The following is a 6,000-nucleotide window of genomic DNA, read 5'->3' as shown; positions in this document are numbered from 1 at the left end:
TATTCTCCCAGGAGGTCTCTTAGAATGATAATACCAAGAAGCCCTAGAGGAAACTGCACTCAGTGGGGTTCACTGGTCACTGTCTGCTAATTTCTTCATTTATCTTTCCTCCATGTTGTTTTCCCTGTAAGCCCGCATGACCCAGGCACAAAGTCCTTAAATTAGGCTGCACCTTGAGATCTCCCAAACATTTCGAGGCATCAGGTAAGAGTGCCTGAAATTCACCCTGCTCCTCGGAGGTTGTTTACAGCTCCAAGCACATGGACTAACATGAATTCAGAGTGCTTGGTCCTGCTGCATACCATCATGGGTTTGCAGATGGGCATGTGCGCCTAAGAGGGCAATCCGGGATTTTGTGGGAGCTCTCAAGAAACAAAAACAAGACAGCAGCAATCAGATCATCTCATTACCATACAAATTAGAAGGAAGGCCAGTCTGCACCTTCCTTACCCACTTTTACTGCCCTGGGTGATATTGGCTTCCACAGACATAGCAGAATCTAAAATAGGTGTTTAGTATAGAATACTTCTTTCAGAGAGACAAAGGAAACCCAAGTTGGCTTTGGGGAATGGTATGGGATACCCTCCTCCCTAAGGGTTCCTGGCTTTTTAGTAGAAGTAGTAGTAGTATTCCATTTCTTACCAGATGCCATGCCTTGCCTAGATCTTTATTCATTGCTAATATGTCATATTCAAGCCTACAGGACGATGCAGTTACCCTGACTCTGCAGCAACAATATTTCCCGACGCTGTATTTTTATTGCTTTTGTCTTTTGTGGTTTTCTTATTGTTGTCAGCTCAGAGTTCCTTTCCTTCATATAATTGATATGCTAATCTTATTTTCACTTGGTATGCCTCATACCCACTATTCAGCATGGAGCTGTTTTAAAATGACCTTCTAGTTAGATCATTTTCTGATTGGAGAAATATTTGACTCATACCTATAACCTCAGCACTTGGGAGGCTTCAAGACTAGACAAGGCATATATAGTCAGTTGCTGGCCAGCCTGGGCTAACAGTGGGAACCTATTTAAAGAACTGAATCAGACAAATAGCTCATGTATCAAATAGCTCCTGAATTCCTTACTGCTCATCCTTGGCACCCATTCTTGTTCTCCCTCCTCTCTTCCCCTTAGACTTTGTTTCTGTGGCATTTGATGCCTAACTTAAGGTTTAAGACCTATTTTGCATTGTGCTATATTTAGAAACTTCTTTCAAGTCTTAACAAGATCACAAGGTCTTTGAAGATAGGGAGTATGTCTAAATCGTACTAGTACTCTTTCCCTTTAAAAAAAAAAAAGTTTTATCTGTTTGTGAGTTGGTGACTGTGGAGGCCAGAGAAGGGTATCAGATCCTCTAGAGCTGGAGCTACAGGCACTTGTGAGTCACCCCTGTCGGTGCTGGGAACCCAAATTTGAGTATAAAATTGGCAAGTGCCCTTAACCTCTGAGCCATCTCTCCAGCCTGGGTATTTGTACTCTTTACATCTACTTAATAATTGCTTACAGAAACAATAAATAAAGAGCAACTCCCAGGCCCAGGTTAGGTATGCTTGGAAGCAGTAGAAACAGTCATTTATAAGCACTGAGAAACAGCCAGCCACTAGGGCATAGCTGGCGGTGTCTGGTCTCCCTGTTGCAGGGCAAAGACTGATTTTAATCCCACCTTTTCTCTTATTCTTTTATACCTAATACTCTTTGAAGTTGGAAAGAGGAATGCTTAAAAAGCATCATGGAGAGAATGAGGAGAGGGAGGGGAGGAGGAGGAGGAGGAGGAGGAGGAGGAGGAGGAGGAGGAGGAGGAGGAAGAAGAGGAGGAGGAGGAAGGGAAGGGGGAAGAGGAAGAATCTGGGTAAATTCTATCTTTATCCCTGAACTTTCTCTCCACCACTTCTATTTTATTTTACTACTTCACTTTCCTTGGCCTTCTTTCCCTGTTGGCCCCTGCTCCAGCTTTCCACAGCTGGATTGCTATGTTCTTTTCCCTCTCATCCTTTCCCTTCAGTAGATACTAACCCTAGGACCAGTGAGCTACATCCACAGCCTTTTATTTTAATTTATTATGAGACAGGATCTCTGAGTTTCCCCGGTTGACATTGAACCTGTGATCCATCTGCCCCAGCCTCCTGAGGAGGCTGCGATTGCAGGTATGCATAAACCTGTCATATCTAACATTTGATGTCATTCAGCTTCGGAATGGAGCCGCATGTAAGAGTAGCCTTTTCCAAAATGCTCCACTGTGGTCCTCGGGCATTTACTTCTGTCTTGTGTGGTGCTTGCTGACTTATATTCAAAAGACAGACCAGATAGAATCCTAATTTCCATTGTTGGGGCTCAGCTCATGGCAGTGACATCCCGACTTGATGAGTCAACTGATTGGAGCCTGCCAGTCATACAGAAGCATTGGCTTCACCTTGCAGGGCTGAGGAAAGAGGGGTTAACTTTGTAAACATATTGGTATGTCGTAAATATGTATGACTCCGTAGAAACCATCAGCTGGCCTAGTCATATTGAGTCATACATCTGGAACACAGCTGAAGGGGTTAATTAAAAACAGCTGCATCTAATCATGCTTGCATTTACTTCCCTATTAAAGGGCAAGGGAAAGACAGAATCCAAAAAAACAAAAGGAAGCCTTCCAGGGAGATGGGATTTCTCCAGAAGCCAAGAGGAGTGTCAGGAGAGTCTGGATACTCTGAGAATCAAAAAAGACTCCCGCTGAAGAACTAAAATGGGCTATAACAAAATATAAATGTGGCCCCAAAATAGAACACACTCAGCTTGAGACACAAGGCATTGCTAATTATATGAGGTGAGCCCTTTCTATTTAAATTCTTTTCCTTTTAAAACAAACTACTATTATTTAACTATATTTTTTAGTCATTCTTGGGAAATGTGTGTTAACTGAAGTTATACTCATGACTTTTCTTTTCATAAATCAAGAATTTTCCTATACTTTAACTTTTAAATATTTACTTATTTCTGTATGTGTGTAAGTATGTGTAGACATGTTTATGTTTGCACATGTATAGGGGCACACATGCACATGGAGGCCAGAGGTCAATGCCAGATGTCCTCCAACACTCTCCACCTTATTTTTGAGTCAGGCGATCTCACTGAACCTGGAGCTCCTCAAACTGGTTTGCCAGCGAGCTCCCAGGATCCTCATAGCTCCAGCATGCAAACACTGGGACTACAGGTCTGTGCTACCATGTATGACTCGTTATGTAGATGCTGGGAATCCAGCCTTAGGTTCTTGTACTTGAGTGGCAAGCCTTTAACCAATGAGCCATCTCTGTAGACCCCAGACTTTAAATTTTTTAGTGGATTTTAATTTTATTATGGTAAGTAATAAAACAGGGATCTATTTACACTCAAATTTTATTGTTGCTGATAGATAAAATGTTGTATAGCAGCTATCCAGAGGTTATTAACATCACTTAACCCAAAGCTTATGCCCATCAATAATCTCTCCATCCCTTCATGCCTTGGTAACACCAGTCTACCCTTCAGTTTCCTGAATTTGAGTACTCTTGGGTACTTATCATTTTGTATCTGGATTACACTTAGCATATGTCCTCACTGTTGTTACAAAACAAACAAACAAACAAAAAGTCTGTTGAGACTTCAGATTACTTTGTCCTACCTATATATTGCAACAGTATAAGTACTGGTTAGGACTTGAACACATGCTAAAAAGTGCTCTACATTGACTTATAGCCCAAGTCCTCTTTTTGCTTTGTGTTTTGAGACAGGGCTATTTAAGCCACCCAAAGTAAGCCTGGATGTGCTCTAAAGTCCAGATAGACCTTGAACAGTAATCATCCTGCCTCAGCTTGCCTCTTAATAGTGGTTACAGGTCTTTCCCACCGTGTCTGGCCCTACTCCATATTATGGACTTTGAAGTTGTTTCCATACCTTATCTGCCATGAATAATACAAACATGAACACACAAATGATAATGTCTCTTCAAAATCCAGATCTCAGTTCTTTTGAAAATAGTTCCAGCATTTGTGGACCATATGGCAGTTCTGTTTGTACTGTTTTAGGATCCTCCACACTGCCTTCCATGGTTCTGTACCATTTTTGTTGCAACCGGGAGCAAGGGTTCATTCATCTCTCTGTATCCTTGGCAGCACATGTTGTTGTTGTAAGTTTCCATCATTGTTGTTAGTGACCTCTAACAGGTGTGAGATGACATCTCATGTGGCTTTTTTTTTCTGTTGGCATTTACATGTTTATTAGTGATAATGAGTGTTTTTTATCATATACCTGTTGGCTGTTCATATCTCTTGGTTTAAGAAATGTCCTTTTCAAGTCCTTTGTCCACTTTCTAATCAGACTATTTTTATTTTGACCATGCATGTTATGTGTTCCTTATTTATTTTTGGACATCAATCCCTTAGCAGATGTGTGGTTTTGTGGATATTCTCTCCTGTTCTGTAGGTCATTGTCTACTCTTGTGACTGTTTCCTTGGTTTTGCTGAAGCTTTACAGCTTGATCTAACCCCACTTGTATATTTTTGGTTCAGTTCTTGTGCTTTTGTTGTCTTTTCCAAGGAAGCATTGACAAAGCCAATGTCTTCCATTCGGTCTAGAATTTTTATCACTTTAGGTCTTAGATCATACTCTGTGGGGTTGTGTGTTTATGGGGGATGTGCATATATGTGTGTCTGCACCGGGTTGTGTTGGGGAGTCAACAGTGGCTGTCTTCCTTTACCCTTCTCCACCTTATTTTTTAAGACATGGTTTCTCATTAAATCCGGAGATTGCTGATACAGTTGGACTGGCTGGCCAGCCCCAGGATCTACCTACCTCTGCCTCCCCAATGCTCAGATTATAGGCACATACTGCAACATCAGCTTTTTATGCGAGTACTGGGGATCTGAACTTGGTTTTTCATTATTGCAGGGCAGGCGCTTCACTGATTGAGCCATCTCCCTAGCCCCTTGAGTTTGAGTCTTCCATTTGGGGTTGATTTTTTGTGCAGGTTTACATGTGGATAGCCACTTTCCTTAGCGATATTAGTTGAAGAGACTACCTTTTCTCCATTGTACATCTGGGGACCCTTGTCCAAGCTCATTTAACTATGTGTCTTAGTTATGGTTTATATTGCTGTGAATAGATCCTGTGACCACGGCAACTCCAATAAAGGATAAACATTTAATTAGGGTAGCTTACATTTCAGAGGTTTAGTTCACTATCATCATAGTACAATATGGTGACATGCAGACAGACATGGTGCTGGAGTGGTAGCTGAGTGTCCTACATCTTGACTTGCAGGAAACAGGAAGTGGTTTGTGACTCTGGACAGTATCCTGAGCATATAATGACTCCAGGAGCCTAGAGCCTTGTGTGGTCCCAAGACAGCATTGAGCAGTAAGAGCTGGGTAGAACTTTCCTTGCCTCAGGCCTTTCCCTTATTGAAGCAGTTTCCCAGTTAACTTGTTATTAGACTACACACTGAACCCACCTTCCAGGATATAAAATGTCTCTGCCCATGAGTAAGCACTACCTGGGTCCCTCCTAGGTCCTTGTTGCACCAAAGTGCCCAGCAGAGGCTGGAATCCACCCCTTCCCTGTAGTTCATACACCAAGCTGCATGGTCCTGCTCTGCCCTGGGAAAGAGCAGGCAGTGCTTGCAATTGTCTGCCTATTGGACTGTATTTTCCCTAATCTTAGGGATTCTAACTTGACTTGCCAAAGAAAAAGACCACGAGCAGTGTGGAATGGCATTGTTATATGACTGTAAGGTATTAAGAGCCCTGTCTCTAAAAGGAGAATGTCAAAGCTATAGAAATTAAATAATTTGCCAAAGTTTCACAGTTGCTGACTCACAAAGCTGAACTTGTAGATTCACTGAGTCTGAGGTCCAGAGAAACATCACAAGTCTAAGCACTTTCTTAAATAAAGTCTGCCATTAGCCCTGCAGGTTTGAAATATTCACTACCTTCCATAGGTTTTACCTACAAAAATTGATTCCTGAAAGAACTAGATTCCAG

The sequence above is a fragment of the Cricetulus griseus genome, chromosome 2 (genome assembly GCF_003668045.3).
Source record: "Cricetulus griseus strain 17A/GY chromosome 2, alternate assembly CriGri-PICRH-1.0, whole genome shotgun sequence".
NCBI classification, from domain to species: Eukaryota; Metazoa; Chordata; class Mammalia; order Rodentia; family Cricetidae; genus Cricetulus; species Cricetulus griseus.
The sequence above is the reverse complement of the archived record's forward strand: the minus strand, read 5'-3'. Positions refer to the sequence as shown.